Here is a 17,472-nt window from a genome sequence, read left to right as displayed (position 1 = left end):
GCTGCTACCCACCATTTCCTGAGGCTAAGCTGCAGCATCACAAACCCTTCACACAGGTGTAAACCATGGCATTCTACCCACTTCTGATTGGTTGGCCCAGAGTTGGTCCCGAACCACCAAACCACAGAATTCCCTAATAGGCTGAAAGTGTGTCACCTTGGAAAGTCCCCAATTGCTCCTCTGATATTACATTATGATTGGATGAGACTTGGGAGCTGTCTCTTTGTGGTTTTCCTCTTTAAAACTGGCTGCTACCCTGGTCTTGGAGATATGATTTAGATCTCTAACCCTGCCATCTCCCTGATATCAGGTTTTTCTAAATTCTGGCCTGCTCAAACCTGGTCTTTTGTGGTAGATTACTCTTGGATTCTTAGACCCTAACATGAGCACTGCCTTCATTGTGTCCCATATGTATGACTTTGCTGTGTATTCATTTTTATTGAATTCTAGAAATTCTTTAATTTCTTTATTTAGTTCTTGATCCATTTTCATTCAATAGAGTTTTTCAAATCCCGTGAGTTTGTAAGCTTTCTGTTGTTTCTGTTGTTGTTGATATACAACTTTAACCCATGGTAGTCAGATAGGATGCAGGGAGTTATTTCAATTTTATTCTATCTGTCAATTGATGTTTTGTGTCTGAATATATGGTCACATTTGAAGAAAGTTCCATGAGGTGCTGAGATGAAGGTATATTCTTTTTTGTTTGGGTGAAATGCTAGGTAAATACCTTTTATATTCATTTGGTTTATAACATCTCTTAGCTCAAGTATTTCTCTGTTTACTTCTTGTCTGATTGACCTGTCCAAAGGTGAGAGCGTGGTATTGAACTCTTCCATAATCAATGTATGGGGGTCAATATGCGCTTTGAACTACAGTAATGTTTCTTTTACAAACGTGGGTGCCCTTATACTTGATTCATAGATATGAAGAATTTGAATGTTACCTTAGTAGATTTTTCATTTGATGAGTATGTGATATCCTTCTCTAACTCTTTTGATTAATTTTTAGTTTAAAGTCTGTTTTGTTACATATTAAAATGGCTATACCAGCTTGCTTCTTAAGTCCATTTTCTTGAAATTATCTTTTTCTACCATTTTACTCTGAGGTAATGTTTATTCTTGTTTCGGGGTGTTCCTTGGATGCAACAGAAGGAGGGATCCTATTTTCTCATTCATTCTGTTAGTCTCTGTCTTTTTATTGGGAAATTCAGACCATTTATATGGAGAGATATCAATGACCAATGAGGGTTGATTCCTGTTATTTTGTTGTTGGTGCTGATAGTGGTGGTGGTAGTGGTAGTGTGTGTGTGTGTGTGTGTGTGTGTGTGTGTGTGTGTGTTATTTTGTGCTTCCCCATTTGTTTTGCTGTTCTGAGATTATTTTCTTGTTTGCATGGGTGCAGTTAATGTCCTTAGGTTGAAGTTTTCTTTCTAGTATCTTCTGTGGGGCTGAATGTGTAAATAGATTGTCTAAATTTGACTTTAACATTTAATATCTAAATTCCCTCCTCTATTTTGATTGAAAATGTTGCTAGGTTGCTGAGTATGTTAGTCTGGGCTGCCATTTTTGGCCCCCTTCATGGCTGGAGCACATCTTTCCAGTCTCTTCTGGATTTTAGAGTCTCCATTGAGAAGTCAAGCGTAATTCTAATAGATCTGCCTTTATATGTTACTTAGTCTTTTTCCCTTGCAGTTTTAATTTTCTTCCTTTGTTCTGTATGTTTAGTGTTGTGAGTACTATGTGAAGAGGGGAGTTTCTGTTTTGATTCAATCTATTTGCATGCTTCTGTTCGGTTACAGGCATCTCCCTCAATGTTTAGAAAAATATTTTTCAGTGATTTTGTTGAACGTATTTTCTGTATGTTTAAGCTGAGCTAGGATACTTCTTTCTCTATTCCTATTATTCTTAGCTTTGGTCTTTTCATGATGTCCTGTATTTTCTGGATTTTTTGTATTAGGAAATTATTAGATTTATTATTTTCTTTGACCAACTTACTCCATTCTTTTATCATATCTGTATTGCCTGAGATTCTCTCATCAATCTCTTGTATTCTTTTGATATTCTTGTCTCTGCGGTTCCTATTTAAATTCCTAAATTTTTCATTTCCAGAATTTCCTTGGTTTGTGTTTTCTTTATTCTTTCTATTTCCATTTTTCAAGTCTTGAACAATTTCATTCTTTTCCTTCAACTGTTTGTTTGTGTTTTCTTGGCTTTTTAAAAATGCTGGTTTGGAACAAATATTCTTTTGTTTGTTTGTTTTGTTTATCTTTACATCCCAACCAAAGATTCCCTTCCCTTCTCTCCTCTCATTTCCTCCCCCTCCCCTCCATCCACTCCTCCTCCTCTGTTTCTCCTCAGATAATGGCAGGCCTTCATTGGATATCAACCAGCCTGTGTATATCAAGTGGCAGTGAGACTAGGCACCTCCTCTTCTATTAAAACTGGATGAGGCAATCCAGTAGGAGGAATGGATCCCAGAAGCAGGCAATACCTTTGGAGACAGTACTTGCTTTCACTTTTGGTAGTCTCACAAGAAGACCAAGGTACACAGTTGTAACATCTATGCAGAGGGCTTAGATAGGTCCCATGCAGGATCCCTGGTTGTTGGTATAGTCTCTGTGAGCCCCTATGAGCCCAGCTGAGTTGGTTCTGTGTGTTGTCTTATGGTGCCCTTGACCCCACTGGCTCCTACAATCATTCTCCCTCTTCTGAAGGATTCCCTGAGCTCTGCCTAAAGTTTGGCTTTGGGTCTCTGCATCTGTTTGCATCAGTTACTGGATGAAGCCTCTTTGTTTTCTTGGCTTTATTTGGAGGATTTATTCATTTTCTCCAATTTTTTTTTTTTTTTTTTTTTGTGTGTGTGTGTGTGTGTGTGTGTGTGTGTGTGTGTGTGTGTGTTTTGCTCACTTTATTTAACGGATTTATTCATCTCTTTTTAAGGGCTTCTATCATTTTCATATAGTTAGCTTTAAGATCTTTTCCTTGTGCTTCAGCTATGTCAAAATGCTATGGGCCTGCCATGGCAGGATAGCTATGTTCTAGTGGAGACATATTGCCCCATCCGTTTTGTTTTTGTTTCAATTTGTTTTATTTTTGCAATTTTTAAAAATATTTTTATTTTATAATTAACTTAATTTCACATATCAGCCACATATTCCCCCATCCTCCCTCCTCCCATGCCCAGCCCTCCCCACTAATCCACCCCCCATTCCCATCTCTTCCAAAGCAAGGTCTTCCCTGGGGAGTCAGCCCAGCCTGGTAGATTCAGCTGAGGCAGGTCTAGTTCTCTCCTCCCTACACCAAGGCTGAGCAAAGTGTCCCAGCATAGGCCCCAGGCTCCAAAAAGGCAGCCTATGCACCAAGGACAGGTCCTGGCTCCACTGTCTGGAGGCCTCCTAAACAGTTCAAGCTAATCAACTGTCTTACTTATCCAGAGGGCCCAGTCCAGTCCCATGGGGCCTCCTCAGCCATTGGTTCACAGTTCATGCATTTCCACTAGTTTGGCTATTTGTCCCTGTGCTTTTTCCAATCATGCTCTCACTATCTCTTGCTAATACAACCCCCCCTCTCTCTTGCTGATTGGACTCCCGGAGCTCTACCTGGGGCTTGGCCATGGATCTCTGCATCCACTTCCATCAGACACTGCATGAGAATTCTATCATGACAGTCAGGGTGTTCAGCCACCCGATCACCAGAGCAGGTCAACTCAGTCACTCTCTCGACCATTGCCAATAGTCTATAGTGAAGGTATCTTTGTGGATTTCAGGGGACCTCTTTAGCACTCTGCTTCTTCCTATTCCCATGGAGTCTTCATCATAATATCTCCCTCCCCATTCTCCCACTCTGCTCCTGATCCAGCTGGGACCTCCCTCTCCCCTAAGCTCTCTTTTCCCTGACCCTTGCCCTCCATTACCCTCCAAACTCCAGTTTGCTCATGTAGATCTCATCCATTTCTCTGTCATTGGGCGATCCCTGTGTCTTTCTTAGGGTCCTCTTTACTAGGTAGTCTCCCTGGAGTTATGAGCTGCAGTCTGGTTATCCTTTGCTTTACATCTAGTATCCACTTCTGAGTGAGTACATACCATGTTTGTCTTTCTGAGTCTTGGTTACCTCACTCAGGATGCTTTTTTCTACTTCCATCCATTTGCCTGCAAACCTCATGATGTCACTGTTTTTCTCTGCTGAATAGTACTCTGTTGTGTACATGTACCACATTTTATTTATCCATTCTTCAGTTGAAGGGCATCTAGGTTGTTTCCAGGTTCTGGCTATTACAAATAATGCTGTTATGAACATAATTGAGCATGTGTCCTTGTGGTGTGATTGAGCATTCCTTGGGTATATGCCCAAGAGTGGTATAGCTGGGTATTGAGGGCGGTTGATTCCCACTTTTCCAAAGTGGCTGTACAAGTTTAGCCCTCCTATATACAAATGACAAACAGGCTAAGAAAGAAATCAGAGATACATCATCCTTTACAATAGCCACAAATGATACAAAATACCAAGGGATAACTCTAACTAAACAAGTGAAGGACCTGTATGACAAGAACTTCAAGTCCCTGAAGAAAGAAATTGAAGATGTCAGAAAATGGAAAGATCTCCCATGCTCATGGATAGGTTGGTTAACATAGTAAAAATGGCAATCTTACCAAAAGCAATCTACAGATTCAATGCAATCCCCATCAAAATCCCAACACAATTCTTCACAGACTTGGAAACAACAATACTCAACTTCATATGGAAAAAAAAAAAAAAACAGGATAGCCAAAAGAATCCTGTACAATAAAACAACCTCTGGAGGCATCACAATCCCCAATGACTTTAAGCTCTACTATAGAGTTACAGTAATAAAAACAGCTTGGTAATGGCATAAAAACATGTGGACCAATGGAACTGAACTGAAGACACTGACATTAATCTGCACACCTCTGAATATATGATTTTTGACAAAGAAGCCAAAACTATATAATGGAAAAAGGAAAGCATCTTCAACAAATGGTTCTGGCATAACTGGATGTCAACATGTAGAAGGCTGCAAATAGATCCATATCTGTCACTGTGCACAAAACTTAAGTCTAAGTGGATCAAAGATCTCAACATAAATCCAGTGACTCTGAACCTGATAGAAGAGAAAGTAGGAAGTAGGCTTGAATGCATTAGCCCCATTCGTTTTTGATTGTGGTTGTTTTTTGTTTGTTTTGTTTGTTTGTTTGTTTGTTTTGTTTTGTTTTTTTTTTGCGCTTGCATCTAGGCACCTGGGTTTTGGGGAGATTATATGTCTGGGTGCTGATTTCTGGGTTTGTCTTTGTTGGGTGGGTGTTCTGTTCTTTAACTTCTGTTTCCTCTCTGGATTTTCAGGGAACGTGATGGCTGTGTGTTTCCTGTTTTCCTGGGCTGCTTGGCTAGTGTGTTCACTATGCCTGTTAGTGTTGGAGGCTTGAATGCAGTAAGAGTAGGGAGATGGAGATTAGGAAAGTATGGTCTGTGGGATCCAGAGAAGGTATGGACAAGAGAGAAGGGGGCGACAGCTGTTTCTTGTTGTTGTTGTTGCAGCACTATGGTGAAGGGGCTGAGGGTTGGGGACTTCTGGTTGGAACAGAAAGAAAAAAAGGTTTGGGGGCAGAATACCTGGTCTTCCAGTGGGTGTTGCCTGCAGTTGAGCGGAGGATGTTTTCCTGAGCTGGAGGTTGGGCCACAGTGCCTGGTCAGGAAGGGAGGCCAGGAGGGGATGGTCTGTGGGATCCACAGTAGATGTGGACAGGAGGAAGGGAAGCTGCAGCTGGTGTTTCATTGCTGCACTCGTGACAAGCCTCAGAGATTGTTTCTGAGGAAAGGGAAAGAGCAGAGACGTTCCATACACAGCCTGTGGCCTACTTGGTTTTCTGGCAGTGGTGTGCCTGGCATCTATATGAGAAAGTTGCATTGAGTCTAGAAACTGATAAACTTTTTTTAAGCAATATTTCACAAAGTGGTGCTAGTTAAATCCAGTTGTGTGCTATATGTAGAAATCTGTTAGCACTTTTAACAAAATCACCTAAATTGGAGGATCTGAGATCCTCGCATTTAAAGATTAATATTTGGGAAAGGAAAATCTTTTAGTGGCTAAGAATTCTGTTTTTCAGAGGATTTGGATTCAGTTCTAGGCACTCCAACCAGGCAGTCACAGCTGCTCCAGGGAATCTATGCCCCTGCATGGGCATGTACTCCTGTGTACTTATCCATATGTGGACATGTGCATACAATATTACAAGTAAAAATAAATTTCATGAAATAGAAAGGAGTGATACCCGACTCAGATAAGCTTTTTCCTTTTTATTAACATGTTGAAGAATGATTTTAACAATTGTTTTTGAGCCGGGCGTTGGTGGCGCACGCCTTTAATTCCAGCACTCGGGAGGTAGAGCCAGTCAGCTCTCTGTGAGTTTGAGGCCAGCCTGGTCTACAAAGCGAGTTCCAGGAAAGGTGCAAAGCCACACAGAGAAACCCTGTCTTGAAAAACCAAAAAAAAAAATTGTTTTTGATAATAAGCATGTCTTTTTAAATTTAAAATAGCAAAAAGGGAATAAATTGTTACAGATCTTATGAAGATACAAAAAGAGAATATATACATGGCATCTAATAGAAGTGGAAGATGCAAATAAACTTATGTTTCAAAACTCCTATGATAATGTAAATATTAAATATATAAATTTATACGCAAACAAAATATTGTATTGGTTACATGACTATATCAATACAGCATATTGGTGTATTTATGTAAATTGTATTACTAAATTGTGGTGTGTATATGTACAAGACTGATGCACATGTGTTGCTATGCTAGCAAGAAGTAGCAAGAAGGTGTTTGCTTGGTAGTTTGTATTTGCTGCTGAGACTAGCCCAAGGCCCAACAAGCTGTCTACAATTAAATTGTACCTCCATCTTTAGTAAATCATATGCATCTTATTGTGTCTTTCAGTTCTTTCTCAAATGGCTTCTGCATGTAAATATAACCTAATCTGTTTTTTACCAAGGCTGTATTGCACACCCTGCCCAGCAATTCCATGCTTCTTTCATCTGCCTACAACTCCCTAAAGGATATAGGCCATTAATGTGTCCAAGAGTTGATGAAAGTATAAAATACAATATATGCTTTTGTTTTTATTTAAACATAGTCAATAAGTACTAGTAGAGTTTTGGCCAAAAACTAAGATTGTTTATATTAGGTAAAAGAATGAATATCCAAAATCTTATTTATAGTAAAGAATTTTAGTAGAACATATAGAAAATTAATAACTACATTCAAAATTAGTTCTTTATCAACAATACAGCAAACATCATGGGATGCAATATTTTCATATGCAAAGACTAGATCAAGGAAACAAAGGTCAAGAGCTTAAAAAGTAATTTTAGAAAAGTAGCGAATAGTTTATTCTGGATTAATTATAAGACAAAGAATATAGTAAAATGAAGCAGCAGATTTTAGGAACTATCTAAAACAGAAAGGACCAGGACACAGGCGTACGATCTCTATAAAGAAAATGAAACAGAAAACAGTAGCGTGAGACTTTCAAGAGGCAGACCTTGTCTGGAAACTCCAGGGCTTCATGCGAATAATAAAACGCTATTCTAGGGGTTTAGACAAGATATGAAGGAAAGACTGGGTAAAGCAGAGGCTAGATATATTTGCAACATTCAAAATATGGAGACCTGTCTAATATGGAGGTTTGGAACATCAGACAAATGACGGAGAGCTTGAATGTCTATGATTTCTCTATTTGGTTGAATATTTTTCCTGCCCTTGGAATCATTGACACGTGAATACATCTTTATTTTGTATTTTTGTGATTTAGATTGTGTTGTTTGTTTAATGAAAACTAACTGTGGACAAGAGAAAACTAAGCCCTGACATAATATTATTTATATCAATTAATACAACAGTGCCCAGTATTCTCATAATGAGAAATCGTGAAGATCTTTGTGTTCATGATAGAAAGTAGAAAAGTTAGGTAGCAAAGGATAGATGGTTACTAGCTTCCTAAGAAATGTGAAGGAAAAATCTATACTCCCTTTGCAGAAAAAATTAATTTGTCTCAGCATCTTTAAAACTGAGATAATTAAACAAAATAGATATCACAATGTTTTTACTGCTTGTTTACTTTCAAAAATTTGGGAACAGATCAAAAAGAAAATGTACCTTGGAGTCTTTTAAATTATATTTATGCATGTGTGTATGTGTGTATGTAGATAAATGGTAGATAGATAGATAGATAGATAGATAGATAGATAGATAGATAGATAGATAGATAAAGAGGGGGATAGTTTGTGTATATGCTTAACACACACACACACACACACACACACACACACACACACACACACACACACACACGGAGATCAAAGGACAAAATACATGAGTTGATTCTCTCCATTGTGTGTGCACTTGTACTGAACTCAAATCATCATGCTTGGTGATTGGTGACTAATGCCTTGTCCATGGAATCATCTTATCAACACTAAACATTGTTTTTGAAATTGCAAAATAAGTTCTGTAAGATAGAAATTATCATTCCTTATTTTTTACATTTTGGTAATTTTTATTTTTCAAGTTTTTAGTGCCAGGTTTTCATGCAGCCCAGGTTTGTTTCAATTTTGCTCTGTATCTGTGGCTGGTCTTGAACTTCTGATCCTTCTGCTTCAACCTCCCAAGTTGTGGGATTAATGTCTTCAACTACAAAATTGATAGTAGATCAAACATGTAGGCACAGAAAAGGACTTTCTGAACAGAACTTCATGATAATTAAAAAAAAACAAAAACAAAAACCCTTCTGTATAGCAAAGGCCATGCATGTGAACAGACAATATACAGAATGTGATGGAGGGTTGATATCTAGATAATACAAAACACTCAAAACTAAATGTCAATTCTATGCAATCAATTGAAGCACCTAGTGAGAAGAATGGGTTACATCTATTTGTGTTGTTAGCCAAAGTGGTCACATGGAAAGCCATGACATCATGGGCTATTGGTCACTCACTCTTCATAAACTAATAATAGGGGCATTTTGTTAAAGACAACACTTGTGTATCTCATTTGTCATGAAGAAGTTGAACTGGTACACAACTAGAGGTTTCTCCCCTACTCACTTACAATCATACTAGAAGGTACTAAGTATGCTACCAGAGGAAAATGGTATTCATCAAGCCAGTTATAAATGTTTCTAATTACTGTGGTGTCCAGCCTACAAGAAATGCTAGTGGCACCAACTTTGTGGGAGTAACCAGCTAATCTCTGATTTGACTTAAGGCTCATTCCATGAGATATAACCCATGCCTGACACTACTCAGATAGCTAAAATACTAAAATTGAATAGACCATCAGCCTAGAGGAAGACTAAATATTGTTGTTTTGTTAAAGGAGCATAGCAACAATAAAATGACTCCTAATGATATTCTGCTCTACCCATAGATCAGTGCCTCACTCAACTATCACCTGAGAAGCTTCCTCTTGCAGGACATGAAACTAACACAAGGACCAACATGTGAACAATGTGCAAAGAGTAAAAATTTTTGAAACACTTGGTTCCACATGGGATGTCTTTATAATACTTCTTTTCTAAGGACTCATGGATCTATGAAGAGGAGGAAGAAAGACTGTAAGAGCCAGAAGTGATGGATGTCTCCAAGGAAATAGTGTTATCCCAACAAAACAGGACAAATGTGTATAAGAACTCAAAGATACTATGTCACCAATCACACAACCATATATGACAATCCAGATGGCATTCTGAAGGGCAAGTGGACAGGGGCTACTATCTCTAACCTATTGGTTATCTAAAATTGGTACCTGCTTGCAAAGGAAAAATTAATCTTCTCCAGTGGAGTCCCACTGGATATATTAACCACATTTCAGGGTAGACACCATGCCCAGGGGTAGATGGCCAACACAAAAGGAGCTCAATGGTATTTTTGTAGATTTTTTTATGTAATATTTGGATACTTACAGTCTTACTGATATCTTGCTTATATATTTTGGTTTCTACCTTTGTGTTTTAGTAGTTTGTGGATGTGTTTCTTATAGTGGCTGTTTTTTAAGAGAGAGAGAAAGAAATTGGGTGGGTAGTTAGTTATGTGGGTAGAATGTGGAAGAATTTAAGGGAAGGAAAAAGCATGATCAGGATGTAATGTATAAAAGTAACAACAACAATAGAAGCATCCAACTAAACATTCCACTGAAAGTATCAATCAAAAATGAATAATCACAATTATGAAATCTATGTTTTCTTAGAATTATAGTGTATGAAAAAGTGTGCATACTAATAAAAATGAAACAAGACAATAATAACAAACAACAAAAAAATTAAAAATGTGTCATGGAACCAAGCAGAAAGTTATTAAAAGTTAAAATACAAATTTTGAGAAACATTTGTAATGATGTTTAACATTCCTATCTATCAGAGAACTGAAAATTAAAACTACTATGATATTTTATCTTAACTTGGTTAGAATATGTATGAAAGAAAAACAAGTGATGACAAATGCTGGCATGGATACGGGGAAAAGCAAGCATTTATTCACTGCTGGATGGAACACAAAATGATTTTGCCATTATGGAAATTACTGTGAAGTTCCATCAAGACTAAGAAATAAAGCAAAAGCCAGATCCAGCTATATCATTTTTGTCCATATACTCAAAGGACTCTATATTCTGCTATACAGATACATGCCTGTACATGATCATTTATTGCTGGATTCACAATAGCTAGGAAATGGAAACAGCCTAGCTATTCATAAACAGCTGGACTGATAATGCACAATGTGGTGTATTTACACAATGGAATTTTTTTCAGTTGTTATGAAAAAAAACTTTTGGATTTTACAAGTAAATGGATGGATCTAGAAATAAGCACTCTGAGTGAGGTAACCCAGATATAGAAACACAAATGATATGTGTTTTCCGTCATTTAAGAACGTTAGCTTCAAATATCCTGATCTCTGTAATCTGTTTGGAATACCCATAGAGGTCAGGGAATTAGTAAGGAGCCATGGCAAACTTATCTCAAGATAGAAAAGAAAGAATACAGTGGTATCAAATGTTAAAAGAGAAATGGTGGGCTAAATGGGCTAAATGGGCTAGGGGAGTGGAGGGCGGGGCAAGGAGGGTGCTTGGGGAAGTATAACTAACACAAAAGAAGAAAATACCAATACGAAAACCTAAACCACAGAAGTTTCCCAAAATATGTACATACGCATGTATAAAACAGTCTAAATGGAGTTCCCCAATAATAGGGGAGCAACATTGCCCCTGATAGATACTAAGGGGTAACAGACAAAAAGCCCCACACCAGAGAGGGATTACCTTTTTTTGGAGTTGTTGGCAAGTGATATCCTACAGATATTCAAACATTACAGGCTTGTTACCTGTAATGGTTACTCCCCCTCCCCAGCACTTGACAGCAAGTTCCTGCTGTTTAAGGCCGTACATAGCTGAGTCATAGAATGTAGCAAATCATGGTAGTACTCAGGTAGAGACTTCATCTCTCTAGGGTAGCTTTCATAGTACTGAAAGATGCTGTGCTAATTACCAGAGGAGAAAAGTAATAATTAGCTTACACCACTGTGAATCTTGTGCGCTATAATAATTGCCTAGAAAGTACAAGAGTGGTCATAAATACATTGAGAGTAACCAGACACTTTCTGATTGAAAATTGAAAGCTGACTGCCAAGAATCTATGCCATGGATATTAAGGAAGTACATAATACTATTACTTTGCTAAATGGACACTTATTATTAAATGAATTAGTAATAATATACAGTTATACCCATAGATTAATATACCCTTCATCTTTCATCAGAAATATGTGTCTAGCCGGGCGGTGGTGGCTCACGCCTTTAATCCCAGCACTTGGGAGGCAGAGGCAGGTGGATCTTTGTGAGTTCGAGGCCAGCCTGGTCTACAGAGCGAGATCCAGGACAGGCTCCAAAACTACACAGACAAACCCTGTCTCGAAAAACCAAAAAAAAAAAAAAAAAAAAAAAAAAAGAAAACAAAGAAATATGTGTCACACCAGTTATGCCAAAGCTCAGAGGTCATTGTGGAACGATATGGGCAGAAAAATTGTAAGAGGCAAAGATTGTGGAGGACTATATGGAAACATTGTTTTCTGAAAACAAAAGGTCAGTTCACATATGAGTTCATATATAATGACAACACATACAAAACCAGTATAATTTCAAGCCATACTAAATTACAACATGGAAAGGAGGTGGGTGTAATATTTCAATCCTAGATAAAGGAGTATTTGCAATTGACAGCTTCTGGGAGAGCAAGAGTCAACTTTGTTTAAGGCTAAAGCCCTGATTGGATAAAATAAAAAACTTCCCATGAAGGTCAAACATTGAAAAATATATGAATGGCACAAATTAGACTTGATATTTCTTAAAAAGAATAAGGATCAGTTGAATGGGTTGAGAAGGAAAAACAGAACTGAGAAGATCTGGAAAGGGATGAAAATGATAAAAATAAATTGGACAAAATACTCAAAGAACAAATAAAATGGAAAAAAATGAGAAAAATTTATATTAAAGAAGACAAATTTGAATACCAGCATGAACCAGTGAGTGACCAGTATAACAGCAGAACTGCACTTCTTCATGGATACTATTCCCTGGGACTCTTCTCCCTGGCCACCATTTCCTTGCCAGTCCTTGCTGTGCCCTTTTTCCAACTCCAGTGGATTTCTGCCACTGAGGTACAGGCCACACCAGTCAGTACTGGTGAGTGACCTGCCTACCCCTAGGACCCTTTCCACAGCCTAGGCCAACCCTGGTCCTTGCTGGCCCCACTGCTGTACACTGCTCTCAACCTCAATCAAGTTCTGCCACCCAGGGGCAGGTCACACCAGTCAGAAGAACAAGGTCAGGCTACACCATTGAGAAGGAGAATGACCTCCTGTTGTAACAAAGGCCAAGCTAATCATCAGAATGCCAATTCCCAACTTGGATAGAGACTCCATACTAGATCAGAGGTCACGTCAGCCATCAGAAATCCAGGCCGAAAAGGCTAGAAAACTAAAGAGAAAATAGAAACAAAGGAACAAAACAACCATCAAACAAATAAAACCTCAGAAATCAGGGGATTAAGCTAATCATACCAAACCTAGATACCTTAAAGTGTGTGTAAAAATATAATCAACATCAGCCAGGGCATATATATGCCACCCCAAAGCCCATTCTTTTGATGCATATAAGAAACACAACTCAACATCATAGATAGACTAACTCAGAGTAACAGGTTGAAAAATATTTTCCAATAAATGGACCTAATAAGAAAACTAGTATAGCTATACTAATATCTAATAAAATAAACTTCAAGTAAAAATTAATCAAAAGAGATGGAGAAGGACATTTTGGACTCTTTAAAGAAAAAATACACCAGGATGACATATCAATTCTGAACATCTATGCCTGCCCCAAATGCAAGGGTGCCAACATTTGTGAAGGAAACATTAGTAAAGCTTAAATCACACATCAAACCCCACATATAATGGTGGGAGACTTCAACACCCCACTCTTGCCAGTGAATGGGTCATCTAGACAAAAACTAAATAGAGAAATAATGGAACTAACAGATGTTATTACTCAATTGGACCTAACAAATGTATACAGAACATTTTACCCAAAACTGACCATATACTTGGCCACAAAAAAAAAAATTCAACAGAAGCAAGAAAACTAAATTAATCCCCTGTACCTTATAAGACAACCATGGATTAAAGTTGGATTTCAGCAACAACAGAAACAACAGAAAGCCTAAAATACAAAGCAGCTTTATTCCTCAACCAATAAAAGCAACACATATTCACAGCATACAAGACATCCCACATCAAAAGACTTCCTAGAATTCAATGGAAATGAATGTACAATGTACCAAACTTATGGGACAAAATGAAAGCAGTGTGAGAGGAAAATTCTTAGCACTAAGTGCCTATACAAAGAGATGAGAGAATTCTCATACTAGAGACTTAACAGCACACCTGAAAGCTCTATAACAAAAGAAGCAGACACACCCAAGTGAAGTAGACAGGAAATAATCAAATTCAAGGCTAAACTCAATAAAATAGAAATAAAGAGAATATGAAGAGTCAATAAAACAAAGAGTTTGTTCTTTGAGAAAATTATGATAAGCAAACCTTTATCCAAATTAACTAAAAGGTAGAGAGAGAATATCCAAATTAACAAAATCAGAAAGGAAAAGAGCAACATAAAAACAGACACTAAGGAACTCTAAAGAATCATTAGGTTATACTTCAAAAACCTCCATTCCATAAAACTGGAAAAACCTAAAAAAAAAAAAAGAATTGGACAATTTTCTTGATATATACCACCTACCAAATTTAAATCAAGATCAGATAAAGTTTAAATATAATCGTAGCCACCAAGAAAATAGAAGTCATTAAAACTTTTCCCCCAAAAAAGCCTAGGACCAAATGATTTGAACACAGAATTCTACCAGACCTTCAAAGAAGAGCTAATACCAACACTTTTCAGACTATTCTACAAAATAGAAACAGAAGGAATATTTCCAAATTCACTTTATGAGGCCAACCACCCTGATAACCAAACTACATAAAGACTCAGCAAAGAAGGCGGGTTACTCAGCAAAGCCAGAGACAAGACAAGGCTGCCCACTCCCTTTACATCTACTCAATATAGTACGTGAAGTTCTAGCTACAGCAATACGACAACTTCAGGAGATCAAGGGGATACACACTGCAAAATAAAAATTCAAAGGATATCTATTTACAGAAGGTATGATAGTACACATAAGTGACCACAAAAATTCTACCAAGGAACTCCTGCAGCTAATAAACACCTTCAGCAAAGTAGATGGATACAAAATTTACTAAAAAAAAAAAATCATCAGAAGCCCTCATATATACAAAAGATAAATGATCTAAGAAAGATTTCAGGAAAACAAAGTCCTTCACAATAGCCACAAATAACATAAAATATCTTGGGATAATTCTAACCAAGCAAGTGAAAAACAAATATAACAAGAACTTCAAGTCTTTGAAGAAAGAAAGTGAAGAAGATATCAGAAGATGGAAAGAGCTCCCATGCTCATAGATTGGTAGGATTAACATAGTAAAAATGACCATCTTACCAAAAGCAATCTACAGATTCAACACATTCCCCATATAAAAACATCTATCACAGTTCTTCAGACTTTGAAATAATAATACTTAAATTTACATGGAAAAACAAAAAAGCCAGTATAGCTTAAAAAAAAATCCTGTACAATGAAAGAACTTCTATAGGTGTCTCCATCCCTGATTTCAAGCTGTGCTACAGACCAATAGTAACAAAGACCACATGGTATTGGCATAAAAACAGACAGATTGATCAATGAAATCTAATCAAATATCCAGAAGCAAATCCACGCAAATATGGACATTTGATTTTTGACAAAGAAGCCAAAACTATGCAATGGAAAAAGAAAGCATCTTTAACAAATGGTGCTGGTCTAACTGAATGTCTGCATGTAGAAGAATGCAAATAGCTCCTACACAAAAATCAAATCCTATTGGATCAAAGACTTCAACATAAAACCAGATACACTAAATCTGATAGAAGAAAAAGTGGGAACAACCTTGAGAAAATTGGCACAGGAGACAATTTCACACAGGCACTAAGATCGACAATTAACAAATGTGACCTTATTAAACTGAAAATATTCTATAAAGCAAAGGACACTGTCAGAAGAACAAAATGACAACTCACATATTGAGAAAAACATCTTCACCCAAACCCACATCTGACAGAGGGCTAATGTTCCTTTATATATTGAGAAAAACATCTTCACCCAAAACCACATCTGACAGAGGGTTAATGTCCAAAATACATAAAGAACTCAAGAAACTAGATATCAAAAACCCAAAAAAGTAATTTAAAAATGGGGTACAGATTTAAACAGAATTTTCAACAGAGAAATCTCAAATGGGTGGAGAAACAGTTAGTGTTCAACATCCTTAGCCGTCAGGGAAATACAAATCAAAATGATTCTGAGATTTTTTTTTTATTCATTTTATGTACCAATCACAGATCCCCTCTCTTCCCTCCTCCCGCTCCCCACAGTCTCCCCACCCCATTCCATCCCCCATTCCCTTGATCTCCTTTTGTTGTCTTACTCCTCTAGCTAGAACTTCAAATACAATATTGAGTAGATGTGGGGAGAGGAGACAGCCTTGTCTTCTTCTTGATTTTAATGGAATCAATTTGAGTTTCTCTCCATTTAATTTGATGTTGGTTGACAGGTTGCTGTAAATTGCTTATCATGTTTAGGTATGTTCCTTGTATTCCTGATCTCTCTAAAATCTTTATCACAAAGGGGTTTTAGATTTTGTCAAAGGCTTTTTCAGCATCTAATGAGATGATCTTGTGTTTTTTTTTCTTTCAGTTTGTTTACAAGATGGATTACATTGACAGATTTTTGTATGTTGACCCATCCTTGCATCTCTGGGATGAAGCCTACTTGATCATGGTGGATACGTTTTTGATGTGTTTTTGGATTCAGTTTGCCAGTATTTTATTGAGTATATTTTTTTACTAACAAAATATTTTTATTCATTTTACATACCAAAGATTCCCTTCTTCCATCCTCCTGTCCCTCCAGCATCCCCTTCCCAAACTACCTCCCAGTCCCTCCTACAAGAAAGTAAGGCCAATTAAGGTTAATTAAGAAGGGACAGGTCCAAGCCCCTCCCCCTACCTCAAGGCTGTGTGAGGTTTACCATCATAGAAGTGGGTTCCCAAAGACCTGTTCATGCACCAGGGATGGATTCTGATACTACTGCCAGGGGGTCCCTTAAACAGATCGTGCTACACAACTGTCTTGCTATGCAGAGGGCCTAGTCTACTCCATAGTTGTTGATCTAAAGTTCATGAGTTCCCACTAGTTTGGTTTAGTTGCCTCTGTAGGATTTCCCATCATGATCTCAATGCTCCTTGCTTATATAATCTCTCTTCCCTCTCTTTGACTGAACTTCCAGAGCTTGGACTGGTGTTTGGCTGTGGATCTCTGTATCTGCTTTCATCAGTTACTGGAGAAAGGCTCTGTGCTGACAGTTAGGGTGTTCATCCTTGCGTCTCTGGTTTGAAGCCTACTTGATCATGGTGGATAAGTTTTTTGATGTGTTCTTGGATTCTACTTGCCAGTATTTTATTGAGTATTTTTACATCAATGTTTATGAGGGAAATTGGTCTGTAATTCTCTTTCTTTGTTGCATTTTTGTGTTCTTTGGATATAAAGGTAACTTTAGCCTCATAAAAAGGGTTTGGCAATGTTCCTTCTGTTTCTATTGTGTGGAACAATTTGACGAGTATTGGTATTATCTCTTCTTTGAAACTTGGTTGAATTCTATGCTGACACTATCTGACTTTCTGGCCCTGGGTTTCTTTTCTTTTCTTTTCTTTTTTTTTTTTTTTTTTTGG

At 37.6% G+C, this 17,472-nt stretch overlaps 1 pseudogene; it reads left to right on the top strand.

The window, feature by feature from the left end:
- Positions 1 to 12,545: 12,545 nt before the first annotated feature.
- The window catches only part of LOC128113068 (prohibitin 1-like), a 114,382-nt pseudogene continuing 109,455 nt past the window's right edge, over positions 12,546 to 17,472 (top strand).

This window comes from Peromyscus californicus, unplaced genomic scaffold (genome assembly GCF_007827085.1).
Source record: "Peromyscus californicus insignis strain IS unplaced genomic scaffold, ASM782708v3 Scaffold_17__1_contigs__length_78620276, whole genome shotgun sequence".
Taxonomy (NCBI): Eukaryota; Metazoa; Chordata; class Mammalia; order Rodentia; family Cricetidae; genus Peromyscus; species Peromyscus californicus.
This window is presented reverse-complemented; position numbering and strand designations above follow the sequence as displayed.